Here is a 19441-nt window from a genome sequence, read left to right on the forward strand (position 1 = left end):
TAAGTCACTAGAAATTTTTATTGTATAAAGATTGAATCTTTGAAAAGAAACGAGAGTTTTGAGTTAAAGTTATTCGAGTTCCCTTTGACGTCACGAAGAGTGTTTTAATGAGTAAAGATTGAATCTTTGAATGAAATTACCTCAATCAAGGTACCTATTCTACCACTAGGCCTTTGTAATGTATGAAGATTGAATCTTTGAAAGAAAATGAGTGTTTTGAGTTTAACTTATTCGAGTTACCTATGAAATCGCGAAGAGTGTTTTAATGACTGAAGATGGAATCTTTGAATGAAAAATACCACAATAAAGGTACCAATTCTGTTACTAGACCTTTCCAATGTATAAAGATTGAATCTTTGAAAGAAAATGAGATTTTTGAGTTAAACTTATTCGAGTTCCCTGTAACGTCCCGAAGAGTGTCTTAATGAGTAAAGATTGAATCATTGAATGAAATTACCTCAATCAAGGTAGCTATTACATCACTAGACCTTTTTAATTTATAAAGATTGACGTTTTGAAAAGAAATGAGTGTTTCGAGTTAAAGTTATTCAAGTTCCCTTTGACATCACGAAGAGTGTTTTAATGAATAAAGATTGAATCTTTGAATGAAATTACCTCAATCAAGGTACCTATTCTGTCACTAAACCTTTTTAATGTATAAAGATTGAATCTTTGAAATAACATGAGAGTTTTGAGTTCAACTTATTCGAGTTACCTATGAAGTTGCGAAGAGTGTTTTAATGACTAAAGATTGAATCTTTGAATGAAAATACCTCAATAAAGGTACTTATTTTGTTAGTAGACCTTTTTAATGTATAAAGACTGTATCTTTGAAAGAAATGGAGAGTTTTGAGTTAAACTTATTCACTTTCCCTGTAACGTCCCAAAGAGTGTTTTAATGAGTAAATATTGAATCTTTGAATGTAATTACCTCAATCAAGGTAGCTGTTATGTCACTAGACCTTTTTAATGTACAAAGATTGAATCTTGGAAAGAAAGTGAGAGTTTTGAGTTTAACTTATTCGAGTTACCTATGAAGTCGCGAAGAGTGTTTTAATGAATAAAGATTGAATCTTTGAATGAAAACACCTCAATAAAGGTACCTATTATGTTACTAGACCTTTTTAATGTCTAAAGATTGAATCTTTGGAATAAAATGATAGTTCTGAGTTCAACTTATTCGATTTACCTATGAAGTCGTGAACAGTGTTTTAATGACTAAATAATGAATCTTTGAATGAGAATACCTTAGTAAAGGTACCTATTATGTTACAAGACTTTTTTAATGTATAAAGATTGAATCTTGGAAAGAAAATGACTGTTTTGAGTTAAACTTATTCGAGTTCCCTATGACATCCCGAAGAGTATTTCAACGAGTAAAGATTGAATCTTCGATTGAAATTACTTGAATCAAGGGACTTATTTTGTCCCTGGACCTTTTATATATAAAGATTGAATCTTTAAAAAGAAGTGAGCGTTATGAGTTAAACCTATCCGAGTTCCCTATGACGTCCCGAATAGTGTTTTAACGCGTAAGGATTGAATCTTTGTATGAAATTACCTCAATAGAGGTACTTATTATGTCACTAGACCTTTTTAATGTATAAAGGTTCAAGCTTTGAAAGAAAATGAGAGTTTTGAGTTAAACATATTCGAGTTCCCTGCGACGCCTCGAAGAGTGTTTTAAAGAGTAAATATTGAATCTTTGAATGAAATTACCTCAATCAAGGTACCTATTATGTCACTAGACCTTTTTAATATATAAAGATTGAATATTTGTAAAGAACTACGAGTTTTGAGTTAAAGTTATTTGAGTTCCCTTTGACGTCACGAAGCGTGTTTTAATGAGTAAAGATTGAATCTTTGAACGAAATTATCTCAATCAATGTACCTATTATGTCAGTAGACCTTTTTAATGTATAAAGATGGAATCTTTGAAAAAAATGAGAGTATTGAGTTTAACTTATTCGAGTTACCTATGAAGTCGCGAAGAGTGTTTTAATGACCAAATATTGAATCTTCGAATAAAAATTCCTCAGTACAGGAACCTATTATGTTACTAGATCTTTTTGATGTATAAAGATTGAGTCTTTGAAAGAAAATTAGAGTTTTGAGTTAAACTTATTCGAGTTCCTTTTGACATCCCGAAGAGTGTTTTAATGAATAAAGATTGAATCTTTGAATGAAATTACCTCAATCGAGGTACCTATTAAGTCACTAGAAATTTTTATTGTATAAAGATTGAATCTTTGAAAAGAAATGAGAGTTTTGAGTTAAAGCTATTCGAGTTCCCTTTGACGTCACGAAGAGTGTTTTAATGAGTAAAGATTGAATCTTTGAATGAAATTACCTCAATCAAGGTACCTATTCTACCATTAGGCCTTTGTAATGTATGAAGATTGAATCTTTGAAAGAAAATGAGTGTTTTGAGTTTAACTTATTCGATTTACCTATGAAATCGCGAAGAGTGTTTTAATGAATGAAGATAGAATCTTTGAATGAAAAATACCACAATAAAGGTACCAATTCTGTTACTAGACCTTTCCAATGTATAAAGATTGAATCTTTGAAAGAAAATGAGATTTTTGAGTTAAACTTATTCGAGTTCCCTGTAACGTCCCGAAGAGTGTCTTAATGAGTAAAGATTGAATCATTGAATGAAATTACCTCAATCAAGGTAGCTATTACATCACTAGACCTTTTTAATTTATAAAGATTGACGTTTTGAAAAGAAATGAGTTTTTCGAGTTAAAGTTATTCAAGTTCCCTTTGACGTCACGAAGAGTGTTTTAATGAGTAAAGATTGAATCTTTGAATGAAATTACCTCAATCAAGGTACCTATTCTGTCACTAAACCTTTTTAATGTATAGAGATTGATTCTTTGAAAGAACATGAGAGTTTTGAGTTCAACTTATTCGAGTTACCTATGAAGTTGCGAAGAGTGTTTTAATGACTAAAGATTGAATCTTTGAATGAAAATACCTCAATAAAGGTACTTATTTTGTTAGTAGACCTTTTTAATGTATAAAGACTGTATCTTTGAAAGAAATTGAGAGTTTTGAGTTAAACTTATTCACTTTCCCTGTAACGTCCCAAAGAGTATTTTAATGAGTAAATATTGAATCTTTGAATGTAATTACCTCAATCAAGGTAGCTGTTATGTCACTAGACCTTTTTAATGTACAAAGATTGAATCTTGGAAAGAAAGTGAGAGTTTTGAGTTTAACTTATTCGAGTTACCTATGAAGTCGCGAAGAGTGTTTTAATGAATAAAGATTGAATCTTTGAATGAAAACACCTCAATAAAGGTACCTATTATGTTACTAGACCTTTTTAATGTCTAAAGATTGAATCTTTGGAATAAAATGATAGTTCTGAGTTCAACTTATTCGATTTACCTATGAAGTCGTGAACAGTGTTTTGATGACTAAATAATGAATCTTTTAATGAAAATACCTTAGTAAAGGTACCTATTATGTTACAAGACCTTTTTAATGTACAAAGATTGAATCTTGGAAAGAAAATGACTGTTTTGAGTTAAACTTATTCGAGTTCCCTATGACATCCCGAAGAGTATTTCAACGAGTAAAGATTGAATCTTCGATTGAAATTACTTGAATCAAGGGACTTATTTTGTCCCTGGACCTTTTATATATAAAGATTGAATCTTTAAAAAGAAGTGAGCGTTATGAGTTAAACCTATCCGAGTTCCCTATGACGTCCCGAATAGTGTTTTAACGCGTAAGGATTGAATCTTTGTATGAAATTACCTCAATAGAGGTACTTATTATGTCACTAGACCTTTTTAATGTATAAAGGTTCAAGCTTTGAAAGAAAATGAGAGTTTTGAGTTAAACATATTCGAGTTCCCTGCGACGTCTCGAAGAGTGTTTTAAAGAGTAAATATTGAATCTTTGAATGAAATTACCTCAATCAAGGTACCTATTATGTCACTAGACCTTTTTAATGTATAAAGATTGAATATTTGTAAAGAACTACGAGTTTTGAGTTAAAGTTATTTGAGTTCCCTTTGACGTCACGAAGCGTGTTTTAAGGAGTAAATATTGAATCTTTGAACGAAATTATCTCAATCAATGTACCTATTATGTCAGTAGACCTTTTTAATGTATAAAGATGGAATCTTTGAAAAAAATGAGAGTATTGAGTTTAACTTATTCGAGTTACCTATGAAGTTGCGAAGAGTGTTTTAATGACCAAAGATTGAATCTTCGAATGAAAATTCCTCAATACAGGAACCTATTATGTTACTAGATCTTTTTGATGTATAAAGATTGAATCTTTGAAAGAAAATTAGAGTTTTGAGTTAAACTTATTCGAGTTCCTTTTGACATCCCGAAGAGTGTTTTAATGAATAAAGATTGAATCTTTGAATGAAATTACCTCAATCGAGGTACCTATTAAGTCACTAGAAATTTTTATTGTATAAAGATTGAATCTTTGAAAAGAAATGAGAGTTTTGAGTTAAAGTTATTCGAGTTCCCTTTGACGTCACGAAGAGTGTTTTAATGAGTAAAGATTGAATCTTTGAATGAAATTACCTCAATCAAGGTACCTATTCTACCACTAGGCCTTTGTAATGTATGAAGATTGAATCTTTGAAAGAAAATGAGTGTTTTGAGTTTAACTTATTCGAGTTACCTATGAAATCGCGAAGAGTGTTTTAATGAATGAAGATGGAATCTTTGAATGAAAAATACCACAATAAAGGTACCAATTCTGTTACTAGACCTTTCCAATGTATAAAGATTGAATCTTTGAAAGAAAATGAGATTTTTGAGTTAAACTTATTCGAGTTCCCTGTAACGTCCCGAAGAGTGTCTTAATGAGTAAAGATTGAATCATTGAATGAAATTACCTCAATCAAGGTAGCTATTACATCACTAGACCTTTTTAATTTATAAAGATTGACGTTTTGAAAAGAAATGAGTGTTTCGAGTTAAAGTTATTCAAGTTCCCTTTGACGTCACGAAGAGTGTTTTAATGAGTAAAGATTGAATCTTTGAATGAAATTACCTCAATCAAGGTACCTATTCTGTCACTGAACCTTTTTAATGTATAAAGATTGAATCTTTGAAAGAACATGAGAGTTTTGAGTTCAACTTATTCGAGTTACCTATGAAGTTGCGAAGAGTGTTTTAATGACTAAAGATTGAATCTTTGAATGAAAATACCTCAATAAAGGTACTTATTTTGTTAGCAGACCTTTTTAATGTATAAAGACTGTATCTTTGAAAGAAATGGAGAGTTTTGAGTTAAACTTATTCACGTTCCCAGTAACGTCCCAAAGAGTGTTTTAATGAGTAAATATTGAATCTTTGAATGTAATTACCTCAATCAAGGTAGCTGTTATGTCACTAGACCTTTTTAATGTACAAAGATTGAATCTTGGAAAGAAAGTGAGTGTTTTGAGTTTAACTTATTCGAGTTACCTATGAAGTTGCGAAGAGTGTTTTAATGAATAAAGATTGAATCTTTGATTGAAATTACTTGAATCAAGGGATTTATTTTGTCCCTGGACCTTTTATATATTAAGTTTGAATCCTTAAAAAGAAGTGGGCGTTATGAGTTAAACCTATCCGAGTTCCCTATGACGTCCCGAATAGTGTTTTAACGCGTAAGGATTGAATCTTTGTATGAAATTACCTCAATAGAGGTACTTATTATGTCACTAGACCTTTTTAATGTATAAAGGTTCAAGCTTTGAAAGAAAATGAGAGTTTTGAGTTAAACATATTCGAGTTCCCTGCGACGTCTCGAAGAGTGTTTTAAAGAGTAAATATTGAATCTTCGAATGAAATTACCTCAATCAAGTTACCTATTATGTCACTAGACCTTTTTAATGTATAAGGATTGAATATTTGTAAAGAACTACGAGTTTTGAGTTAAAGTTATTTGAGTTCCCTTTGACGTCACGAAGCGTGTTTTAATGAGTAAAAATTGAATCTTTGAACGAAATTATCTCAATCAATGTACCTATTATGTCAGTAGACCTTTTTAATGTATAAAGATGGAATCTTTGAAAAAAATGAGAGTATTGAGTTTAACTTATTCGAGTTACCTATGAGTCTCGAAGAGTGTTTTAATGACCAAAGATTGAATCTTCGAATGAAAATTCCTCAATACAGGAACCTATTATGTTACTAGATCTTTTTGATGTATAAAGATTGAATCTTTGAAAGAAAATTAGAGTTTTGAGTTAAACTTATTCGAGTTCCTTTTGACATCCCGAAGTGTGTTTTAATGAATAAAGATTGAATCTTTGAATGAAATTACCTCAATCGAGGTACCTATTAAGTCATTAGAAATTTTTATTGTATAAAGATTGAATCTTTGAAAAGAAACGAGAGTTTTGAGTTAAAGTTATTCGAGTTTCCTTTGACGTCACGAAGAGTGTTTTAATGAGTAAAGATTGAATCTTTGAATGAAATTACCTCAATCAAGGTACCTATTCTACCACTAGGCCTTTGTAATGTATGAAGATTGAATCTTTGAAAGAAAATGAGTGTTTTGAGTTTAACTTATTCGAGTTACCTATGAAATCGCGAAGAGTGTTTTAATGAATGAAGATGGAATCTTTGAATGAAAAATACCACAATAAAGGTACCAATTCTGTTACTAGACCTTTCCAATGTATAAAGATTGAATCTTTGAAAGAAAATGAGATTTTTGAGTTAAACTTATTCGAGTTCCCTGTAACGTCCCGAAGAGTGTCTTAATGAGTAAAGATTGAATCATTGAATGAAATTACCTCAATCAAGGTAGCTATTACATCACTAGACCTTTTTAATTTATAAAGATTGACGTTTTGAAAAGAAATGAGTGTTTCGAGTTAAAGTTATTCAAGTTCCCTTTGACATCACGAAGAGTGTTTTAATGAGTAAAGATTGAATCTTTGAATGAAATTACCTCAATCAAGGTACCTATTCTGTCACTAAACCTTTTTAATGTATAAAGATTGAATCTTTGAAATAACATGAGAGTTTTGAGTTCAACTTATTCGAGTTACCTATGAAGTTGCGAAGAGTGTTTTAATGACTAAAGATTGAATCTTTGAATGAAAATACCTCAATAAAGGTACTTATTTTGTTAGTAGACCTTTTTAATGTATAAAGACTGTATCTTTGAAAGAAATGGAGAGTTTTGAGTTAAAATTATTCACTTTCCCTGTAACGTCCCAAAGAGTGTTTTAATGAGTAAATATTGAATCTTTGAATGTAATTACCTCAATCGAGGTAGCTGTTATGTCACTAGACCTTTTTAATGTACAAAGATTGAATCTTGGAAAGAAAGTGAGAGTTTTGAGTTTAACTTATTCGAGTTACCTATGAAGTCGCGAAGAGTGTTTTAATGAATAAAGATTGAATCTTTAAATGAAAACACCTCAATAAAGGTACCTATTATGTTACTAGACCTTTTTTAATGTCTAAAGATTGAATCTTTGGAATAAAATGATAGTTCTGAGTTCAACTTATTCGATTACATATGAAGTCGTGAACAGTGTTTTAATGACTAAATAATGAATCTTTGAATGAAAATACCTTAGTAAAGGTACCTATTATGTTACAAGACCTTTTTAATGTATAAAGATTGAATCTTGGAAAGAAAATGACTGTTTTGAGTTAAACTTATTCGAGTTCCCTATGACATCCCGAAGAGTATTTCAACGAGTAAAGATTGAATCTTTGATTGAAATTACTTGAATCAAGGGATTTATTTTGTCCCTGGACCTTTTATATATTAAGTTTGAATCTTTAAAAAGAAGTGGGCGTTATGAGTTAAACCTATCCGAGTTCCCTATGACGTCCCGAATAGTGTTTTAACGCGTAAGGATTGAATCTTTGTATGAAATTACCTCAATAGAGGTACTTATTATGTCACTAGACCTTTTTAATGTATAAAGGTTCAAGCTTTGAAAGAAAATGAGAGTTTTGAGTTAAACATATTCGAGTTCCCTGCGACGTCTCGAAGAGTGTTTTAAAGAGTAAATATTGAATCTTTGAATGGAATTACCTCAATCAAGGTACCTATTATGTCACTAGACCTTTTTAATGTATAAAGATTGAATATTTGTAAAGAACTACGAGTTTTGAGTTAAAGTTATTTGAGTTCCCTTTGACGTCACGAAGCGTGTTTTAATGAGTAAAGATTGAATCTTTGAACGAAATTATCTCAATCAATGTACCTGTTATGTTAGTAGACCTTTTTAATGTATAAAGATGGAATCTTTGAAAAAAATGAGAGTATTGAGTTTAACTTATTCGAGTTACCTATGAAGTCGCGAAGAGTGTTTTAATGACCAAAGATTGAATCTTCGAATGAAAATTCCTCAATACAGGAACCTATTATGTTACTAGATCTTTTTGATGTATAAAGATTGAATCTTTGAAAGAAAATTAGAGTTTTGAGTTAAACTTATTCGAGTTCCTTTTGACATCCCGAAGAGTGTTTTAATGAATAAAGATTGAATCTTTGAATGAAATTACCTCAATCGAGGTACCTATTAAGTCACTAAAAATTTTTATTGTATAAAGATTGAATCTTTGAAAAGAAATGAGAGTTTTGAGTTAAAGTTATTCGAGTTCCCTTTGACGTCACGAACAGTGTTTTAATGAGTAAAGATTGAATCTTTGAATGAAATTACCTCAATCAAGGTACCTATTCTACCACTAGGCCTTTGTAATGTATGAAGATTGAATCTTTGAAAGAAAATGAGTGTTTTGAGTTTAACTTATTCGAGTTACCTATGAAATCGCGAAGAGTGTTTTAATGAATGAAGATGGAATCTTTGAATGAAAAATACCACAATAAAGGTACCAATTCTGTTACTAGACCTTTCCAATGTGTAAAGATTGAATCTTTGAAAGAAATTGAGATTTTTGAGTTAAACTTATTCGAGTTCCCTGTAACGTCCCGAAGAGTGTCTTAATGAGTAAAGATTGAATCATTGAATGAAATTACCTCAATCAAGGTAGCTATTACATCATTAGACCTTTTTAATTTATAAAGATTGACGTTTTGAAAAGAAATGAGTGTTTCGAGTTAAACTTATTCAAGTTCCCTTTGACGTCACGAAGAGTGTTTTAATGAGTAAAGATTGAATCTTTGAATGAAATTACCTCAATCAAGGTACCTATTCTGTCACTGAACCTTTTTAATGTATAAAGATTGCATATTTGAAAGAACATGAGGGTTTTGAGTTCAACTTATTCGAGTTACCTATGAAGTTGCGAAGAGTGTTTTAATGACTAAAGATTGAATCTTTGAATGAAAATACCTCAATAAAGGTACTTATTTTGTTAGTAGGCCTTTTTAATGTATAAAGACTGTATCTTTGAAAGAAATGGAGAGTTTTGAGTTAAACTTATTCACGTTCCCTGTAACGTCCCAAAGAGTGTTTTAATGAGTAAATATTGAATCTTTGAATGTAATTACCTCAATCAAGGTAGCTGTTATGTCACTAGACCTTTTTAATGTACAAAGATTGAATCTTGGAAAGAAAGTGAGAGTTTTGAGTTTAACTTATTCGAGTTACCTATGAAGTCGCGAAGAGTGTTTTAATGAATAAAGATTGAATCTTTGAATGAAAACACCTCAATAAAGGTACCTATTATGTTACTAGACCTTTTTTAATGTCTAAAGATTGAATCTTTGGAATAAAATGATAGTTCTGAGTTCAACTTATTCGATTTACCTATGAAGTCGTGAACAGTGTTTTAATGACTATATAATGAATCTTTGAATGAAAATACCTTAGTAAAGGTGCCTATTATGTTACAAGACCTTTTTAATGTATAAAGATTGAATCTTGGAAAGAAAATGACTGTTTTGAGTTAAACTTATTCGAGTTCCCTATGACATCCCGAAGAGTATTTCAACGAGTAAAGATTGAATCTTTGATTGAAATTACTTGAATCAAGGGACTTATTTTGTCGCTGGACGTTTTATATATTAAGATTGAATCTTTAAAAAGAAGTGGGCGTTATGAGTTAAACCTATCCGAGTTCCCTATGACGTCCCGAATAGTGTTTTAACGCATAAGGATTGAATCTTTATATGAAATTACCTCAATAGAGGTACTTATTATGTCACTAGACCTTTTTAACGTATAAAGGTTCAAGCTTTGAAAGAAAATGAGAGTTTTGAGTTAAACATATTCGAGTTCCCTGCGATGTCTCGAAGAGTGTTTTAAAGAGTAAATATTGAATCTTCGAATGAAATTACCTCAATCAAGGTACCTATTATGTCACTAGACCTTTTTAATGTATAAAGATTGAATATTTGTAAAGAACTACGAGTTTTGAGTTAAAGTTATTTGAGTTCCCTTTGACGTCACGAAGCGTGTTTTAATGAGTAAAGATTGAATCTTTGAACGAAATTATCTCAATCAATGTACCTATTATGTCAGTAGACCTTTTTAATGTATAAAGATGGAATCTTTGAAAAAAATGAGAGTATTGAGTTTAACTTATTCGAGTTACCTATGAGTCTCGAAGAGTGTTTTAATGACCAAAGATTGAATCTTCGAATGAAAATTCCTCAATACAGGAACCTATTATGTTACTAGATCTTTTTGATGTATAAAGATTGAATCTTTGAAAGAAAATTAGAGTTTTGATTTAAACTTATTCGAGTTCCTTTTGACATCCCGAAGTGTGTTTTAATGAATAAAGATTGAATCTTTGAATGAAATTACCTCAATCGAGGTACCTATTAAGTCACTAGAAATTTTTATTGTATAAAGATTGAATCTTTGAAAAGAAATGAGAGTTTTGAGTTAAAGTTATTCGAGTTCCCTTTGACGTCACGAAGAGTGTTTTAATGAGTAAAGATTGAATCTTTGAATGAAATTACCTCAATCAAGGTACCTATTCTACCACTAGGCCTTTGTAATGTATGAAGATTGAATCTTTGAAAGAAAATGAGTGTTTTGAGTTAAACTTATTCGAGTTACCTATGAAATCGCGAAGAGTGTTTTAATGAATGAAGATGGAATCTTTGAATGAAAAATACCACAATAAAGGTACCAATTCTGTTACTAAACCTTTCCAATGTAAAAAGATTGAATCTTTGAAAGAAAATGAGATTTTTGAGTTAAACTTATTCGAGTTCCCTGTAACGTCCCGAAGAGTGTCTTAATGAGTAAAGATTGAATCATTGAATGAAATTACCTCAATCAAGGTAGCTATTACATCACTAGACCTTTTTAATTTATAAAGATTGACGTTTTGAAAAGAAATGAGTGTTTCGAGTTAAAGTTATTCAAGTTCCCTTTGACGTCACAAAGAGTGTTTTAATGAGTAAAGATTGAATCTTTGAATGAAATTACCTCAATCAAGGTACCTATTCTGTCACTAAACCTTTTTAATGTATAAAGATTGAATCTTTGAAAGAACATGAGAGTTTTGAGTTCAACTTATTCGAGTTACCTATGAAGTTGCGAAGAGTGTTTTAATGACTAAAGATTGAATCTTTGAATGAAAATACCTCAATAAAGGTACTTATTTTGTTAGTAGACCTTTTTAATGTATAAAGACTGTATCTTTGAAAGAAATGGAGAGTTTTGAGTTAAACTTATTCACTTTCCCTGTAACGTCCGAAAGAGTGTTTTAATGAGTAAATATTGAATCTTTGAATGTAATTACCTCAATCGAGGTAGCTGTTATGTCACTAGACCTTTTTAATGTACAAAGATTGAATCTTGGAAAGAAAGTGAGAGTTTTGAGTTTAACTTATTCGAGTTACCTATGAAGTCGCGAAGAGTGTTTGAATGAATAAAGATTGAATCTTTGAATGAAAACACCTCAATAAAGGTACCTATTATGTTACTAGACCTTTTTTAATATCTAAAGATTGAATCTTTGGAATAAAATGATAGTTCTGAGTTCAACTTATTCGATTTACCTATGAAGTCGTGAACAGTGTTTTAATGACTAAATAATGAATCTTTGAATGAAAATACCTTAGTAAAGGTACCTATTATGTTACAAGACCTTTTTAATGTATAAAGATTGAATCTTGGAAAGAAAATGACTGTTTTGAGTTAAACTTATTCGAGTTCCCTATGACATCCCGAAGAGTATTTCAACGAGTAAAGATTGAATCTTTGATTGAAATTACTTGAATCAATGGACTTATTTTGTCCCTGGACCTTTTATATATTAAGATTGAATCTTTAAAAAGAAGTGGGCGTTATGAGTTAAACCTATCCGAGTTCCCTATGACGTCCCGAATAGTGTTTTAACGCGTAAGGATTGAATCTTTGTATGAAATTACCTCAATAGAGGTACTTATTATGTCACTAGACCTTTTTAATCTTTAAAGGTTCAAGCTTTGAAAGAAAATGAGAGTTTTGAGTTAAACATATTCGAGTTCCCTGCGACGTCTCGAAGAGTGTTTTAAAGAGTAAATATTGAATCTTTGAATGAAATTACCTCAATCAAGGTACCTATTATGTCACTAGACCTTTTTAATGTATAAAGATTGAATATTTGTAAAGAACTACGAGTTTTGAGTTAAAGTTATTTGAGTTCCCTTTGACGTCACGAAGCGTGTTTTAATGAGTAAAGATTGAATCTTTGAACGAAATTATCTCAATCAATGTACCTATTATGTCAGTAGACCTTTTAAATGTATAAAGATGGAATCTTTGAAAAAAATGAGAGTATTGAGTTTAACTGATTCGAGTTACCTATGAAGTCACGAAGAGTGTTTTAATGACCAAAGATTGAATCTTCGAATGAAAATTCCTCAATACAGGAACCTATTATGTTACTAGATCTTTTTGATGTATAAAGATTGAATCTTTGAAAGAAAATTAGAGTTTTGAGTTAAACTTATTCGAGTTCCTTTTGACATCCCGAAGAGTGTTTTAATGAATAAAGATTGAATCTTTGAATGAAATTACCTCAATCGAGGTACCTATTAAGTCACTAGAAATTTTTATTGTATAAAGATTGAATCTTTGAAAAGAAATGAGAGTTTTGAGTTAAAGTTATTCGAGTTCCCTTTGACGTCACGAAGAGTGTTTTAATGAGTAAAGATTGAATCTTTGAATGAAATTACCTCAATCAAGGTACCTATTCTACCACTAGGCCTTTGTAATGTATGAAGATTGAATCTTTGAAAGAAAATGAGTGTTTTGAGTTTAACTTATTCGAGTTACCTATGAAATCGCGAAGAGTGTTTTAATGAATGAAGATGGAATCTTTGAATGAAAAATACCACAATAAAGGTACCAATTCTGTTACTAGACCTTTCAAATGTATAAAGATTGAATCTTTGAAAGAAAATGAGATTTTTGAGTTAAACTTATTCGAGTTCCCTGTAACGTCCCGAAGAGTGTCTTAGTGAGCAAAGATTGAATCATTGAATGAAATTACCTCAATCAAGGTAGCTATTACATCACTAGACCTTTTTAATTTATAAAGATTGACGTTTTGAAAAGAAATGAGTGTTTCAAGTTAAAGTTATTCAAGTTCCCTTTGACGTCACGAAGAGTGTTTTAATGAGTAAAGATTGAATCTTTGAATGAAATTACCTCAATCAAGGTACCTATTCTGTCACTAAACCTTTTTAATGTATAAAGATTGAATCTTCGAAAGAACATGAGAGTTTTGAGTTCAACTTATTCGAGTTACCTATGAAGTTGCGAAGAGTGTTTTAATGACTAAAGATTGAATCTTTGAATGAAAATACCTCAATAAAGGTACTTATTTTGTTACTAGACCTTTTTAATGTATAAAGACTGTATCTTTGAAAGAAATGGAGAGTTTTGAGTTAAACTTATTCACTTTCCCTGTAACGTCCCAAAGAGTGTTTTAATGAGTAAATATTGAATCTTTGAATGTAATTACCTCAATCGAGGTAGCTGTTATGTCACTAGACCTTTTTAATGTACAAATATTGAATCTTGGAAAGAAAGTGAGAGTTTTGAGTTTAACTTATTCGAGTTACCTATGAAGTCGCGAAGAGTGTTTTAATGAATAAAGATTGAATCTTTGAATGAAAACACCTCAATAAAGGTACCTATTATGTTACTAGACCTTTTTTAATGTCTAAAGATTGAATCTTTGGAATAAAATGATAGTTCTGAGTTCAACTTATTCGATTTACCTATGTAGTCGTGAACAGTGTTTTAATGACTAAATAATGAATCTTTGAATGAAAATACCTTAGTAAAGGTACCTATTATGTTACAAGACCTTTTTAATGTATAAAGATTGAATCTTGGAAAGAAAATGACTGTTTTGAGTTAAACTTATTCGAGTTCCCTATGACATCCCGAAGAGTATTTCAACGAGTAAAGATTGAATCTTTGATTGAAATTACTTGAATCAAGGGACTTATTTTGTCCCTGGACCTTTTATATATTAAGATTGAATCTTTAAAAGAAGTGGGCGTTATGAGTTAAACCTATCCGAGTTCCCTATGACGTCCCGAATAGTGTTTTAATGCGTAAGGATTGAATCTTTGTATGAAATTACCTCAATAAAGGTACTTATTATGTCACTAGACCTTTTTAATGTATAAAGGTTCAAGCTTTGGAAGAAAATGAGAGTTTTGAGTTAAACATATTCGAGTTCCCTGCGACGTCTCGAAGAGTGTTTTAAAGAGTAAATATTGAATCTTTGAATGAAATTACCTCAATCAAGGTACCTATTATGTCACTAGACCTTTTTAATGTATAAAGATTGAATATTTGTAAAGAACTACGAGTTTTGAGTTAAAGTTATTTGAGTTCCCTTTGACGTCACGAAGCGTGTTTTAATAAGTAAAGATTGAATCTTTGAACGAAATTATCTCAATCAATGTACCTATTATGTCAGTAGACCTTTTTAATGTATAAAGATGGAATGTTTGAAAAAAATGAGAGTATTGAGTTTAACTTATTCGAGTTACCTATGAAGTCGCGAAGAGTGTTTTAATGACCAAAGATTGAATCTTCGAATGAAAATTCCTCAATACAGGAACCTATTATGTTACTAGATCTTTTTGATGTATAAAGATTGAATCTTTGAAAGAAAATTAGAGTTTTGAGTTAAACTTATTCGAGTTCCTTTTCACATCCCGAAGAGTGTTTTAATGAATAAAGATTGAATCTTTGAATGAAATTACCTCAATCGAGGTACCTATTAAGTCACTAGAAATTTTTATTGTATAAAGATTGAATCTTTGAAAAGAAATGAGTTTTGAGTTAAAGTTATTCGAGTACCCTTTGACGTCATGAAGAGTGTTTTAATGAGTAAAGATTGAATCTTTGAATGAAATTACCTCAATCAAGGTACCTATTCTACCACTAGGCCTTTATAATCTATGAAGATTGAATCTTTGAAAGAAAATGAGTGTTTTGAGTTTAACTTATTCGAGTTACCTATGAAATCACGAAGAGTGTTTTAATGAATGAAGATGGAATCTTTGAATGAAAAATACCACAATAAAGGTACCAATTCTGTTACTAGACCTTTCCAATGTATAAAGATTGAATCTTTGAAAGAAAATGAGATTTTTGAGTTAAACTTATCCGAGTTCCCTGTAACGTCCCGAAGAGTGTCTTAATGAGTAAAGATTGAATCATTGAATGAAATTACCTCAATCAAGGTAGCTATTACATCACTAGACCTTTTTAATTTATAAAGATTGACGTTTTGAAAAGAAATGAGTGTTTCGAGTTAAAGTTATTCAAGTTCCCTTTGACGTCACGAAGGGTGTTTTAATGAGTAAAGATTGAATCTTTGAATGAAATTACCTCAATCAAGGTACCTATTCTGTCACTAAACCTTTTTAATGTATAAAGATTGAATCTTTGAAAGAACATGAGAGTTTTGAGTTCAACTTATTCGAGTTACCTATGAAGTTGCGAAGAGTGTTTTAATGACTAAAGATTGAATCTTTGAATGAAAACACCTCAATAAAGGTACTTATTTTGTTAGTAGATCTTTTTAATGTATAAAGACTGTATCTTTGAAAGAAATGGAGAGTTTTGAGTTAAACTTATTCACGTTCCCTGTAACGTCCCAAAGAGTGTTTTAATGAGTAAATATTGAATCTTTGAATGTAATTACCTCAATCAAGGTAGCTGTTATGTCACTAGACCTTTTTAATGTACAAAGATTGAATCTTGGAAAGAAAGTGAGAGTTTTGAGTTTAACTTATTCGAGTTACCTATGAAGTCGCGAAGAGTGTTTTAATGAATAAAGATTGAATCTTTGAATGAAAACACCTCAATAAAGGTACCTATTATGTTACTAGACCTTTTTTAATGTCTAAAGATTGAATCTTTGGAATAAAATGATAGTTCTGAGTTCAACTTATTCGATTTACCTATGAAGTCGTGAACAGTGTTTTAATGACTAAATAATGAATCTTTAAATGAAAATACCTTAGTAAAGGTACCTATTATGTTACAAGACCTTTTTAATCTATAAAGATTGAATCTTGGAAAGAAAATGACTGTTTTGAGTTAAACTTATTCGAGTTCCCTATGACATCCCGAAGAGTATTTCCACGAGTAAAGATTGAATCTTTGATTGAAATTACTTGAATCGAGGGACTTATTTTGTCCCTGGACCTTTTATATATTAAGATTGAATCTTTAAAAGAAGTGGGCGTTATGAGTTAAACCTATCCGAGTTCCCTATGACGTCCCGAATAGTGTTTTAACGCGTAAGGATTGAATCTTTGTATGAAATTACCTCAATAGAGGTACTTATTATGTCACTAGACCTTTTTAATGTATAAAGGTTCAAGCTTTGAAAGAAAATGAGAGTTTTGAGTTAAACATATTCGAGTTCCCTGCGACGTCTCGAAGAGTGTTTTAAAGAGTAAATATTAAATCTTTGAATGAAATTACCTCAATCAAGGTACCTATTATGTCACTAGACCTTTTTAATGTATAAAGATTGAATATTTGTAAAGAACTACGAGTTTTGAGTTAAGGTTATTTGAGTTCCCTTTGACGTCACGAAGCGTGTTTTAATGAGTAAAGATTGAATCTTTGAACGAAATTATCTCAATCAATGTACCTATTATGTCAGTAGACCTTTTTAATGTATAAAGATGGAATGTTTGAAAAAAATGAGAGTATTGAGTTTAACTTATTCGAGTTACCTATGAAGTCGCGAAGAGTGTTTTAATGACCAAAGATTGAATCTTCGAATGAAAATTCCTCAATACAGGAACCTATTATATTACTAGATCTTTTTTATGTATAAAGATTGATTCTTTGAAAGAAAATTAAAGTTTTGAGTTAAACTTATTCGAGTTCCTTTTGACATCCCGAAGAGTGTTTTAATGAATAAAGATTGAATCTTTGAATGAAATTACCTCAATCGAGGTACCTATTAAGTCACTAGAAATTTTTATTGTATAAAGATTGAATCTTTGAAAAGAAATGAGAGTTTTGAGTTAAAGTTATTCGAGTTCCCTTTGACGTCACGAAGAGTGTTTTAATGAGTAAAGATTGAATCTTTGAATGAAATTACCTCAATCAAGGTACCTATTATACCACTAGGCCTTTGTAATGTATGAAGATTGAATCTTTGAAAGAAAATGAGTGTTTTGAGTTTAACTTATTCGAGTTACCTATGAAATCGCGAAGAGTGTTTTAATGAATGAAGATGGAATCTTTGAATGAAAAATACCACAATAAAGGTACCAATTCTGTTACTAGACCTTTCCAATGTATAAAGATTGAATCTTTGAAAGAAAATGAGATTTTTGAGTTAAACTTATTCGAGTTCCCTGTAACATCCCGAAGAGTGTCTTAATGAGTAAAGATTGAATCATTGAATGAAATTACCTCAATCAAGGTAGCTATTACATCACTAGACCTTTTTAATTTATAAAGATTGACGTTTTGAAAAGAAATTAGTGTTTCGAGTTAAAGTAATTCAAGTTCCCTTTGACGTCACGAAGAGTGTTTTAATGAGTAAAGATTGAATCTTTGAATGAAATTACCTCAATCAAGGTACCTATTCTGTCACTAAACCTTTTTAATGTATAAAGATTGAATCTTTGAAAGAACATGAGAGTTTTGAGTTCAACTTATTCGAGTTACCTATGAAGTTGCGAAGAGTGTTTTAATAACTAAAGATTGAATCTTTGAATGAAAATACCTCAATAAAGGTACTTATTTTGTTAGTAGACCTTTTTAATGTATAAAGACTGTATCTTTGAAAGAAATGGAGAGTTTTGAGTTAAACTTATTCACGTTCCCTGTAACGTCCCAAAGAGTGTTTTAATGAGTAAATATTGAATCTTTGAATGTAATTACCTCAATCAAGGTAGCTGTTATGTCACTAGACCTTTTTAATGTACAAAGATTGAATCTTGGAAAGAAAGTGAGAGTTTTGAGTTTAACTTATTCGAGTTACTTATGAAGTCGCGAAGAGTGTTTTAATGAATAAAGATTGAATCTTTGAATGAAATTACCTCAATCGAGGTACCTATTAAGTCACTAGAAATTTTTATTGTATAAAGATTGAATCTTTGAAAAGAAATGAGTTTTGAGTTAAAGTTATTCGAGTACCCTTTGACGTCACGAAGAGTGTTTTAATGAGTAAAGATTGAATCTTTGAATGAAATTACCTCAATCAAGGTACCTATTCTACCACTAGGCCTTTATAATCTATGAAGATTGAATCTTTGAAAGAAAATGAGTGTTTTGAGTTTAACTTATTCGAGTTACCTATGAAATCACGAAGAGTGTTTTAATGAATGAAGATGGAATCTTTGAATGAAAAATACCACAATAAAGGTACCAATTCTGTTACTAGACCTTTCTAATGTATAAAGATTGAATCTTTGAAAGAAAATGAGATTTTTGAGTTAAACTTATCCGAGTTCCCTGTAACGTCCCGAAGAGTGTCTTAATGAGTAAAGATTGAATCATTGAATGAAATTACCTCAATCAAGGTAGCTATTACATCACTAGACCTTTTTAATTTATAAAGATTGACGTTTTGAAAAGAAATGAGTGTTTCGAGTTAAAGTTATTCAAGTTCCCTTTGACGTCACGAAGGGTGTTTTAATGAGTAAAGATTGAATCTTTGAATGAAATTACCTCAATCAAGGTACCTATTCTGTCACTAAACCTTTTTAATGTATAAAGATTGAATCTTTGAAAGAACATGAGAGTTTTGAGTTCAACTTATTCGAGTTACCTATGAAGTTGCGAAGAGTGTTTTAATGACTAAAGATTGAATCTTTGAATGAAAATACCTCAATAAAGGTACTTATTTTGTTAGTAGACCTTTTTAATGTATAAAGACTGTATCTTTGAAAGAAATGGAGAGTTTTGAGTTAAACTTATTCACGTTCCCTGTAACGTCCCAAAGAGTGTTTTAATGAGTAAATATTGAATCTTTGAATGTAATTACCTCAATCAAGGTAGCTGTTATGTCACTAGACCTTTTTAATGTA

This window comes from Cornus florida, unplaced genomic scaffold (assembly GCF_030987335.1).
Source record: "Cornus florida cultivar Cherokee Brave unplaced genomic scaffold, ASM3098733v1 CherokeeBrave_3.0.0_Hap2_Chr03, whole genome shotgun sequence".
Classification (NCBI taxonomy): Eukaryota; Viridiplantae; Streptophyta; class Magnoliopsida; order Cornales; family Cornaceae; genus Cornus; species Cornus florida.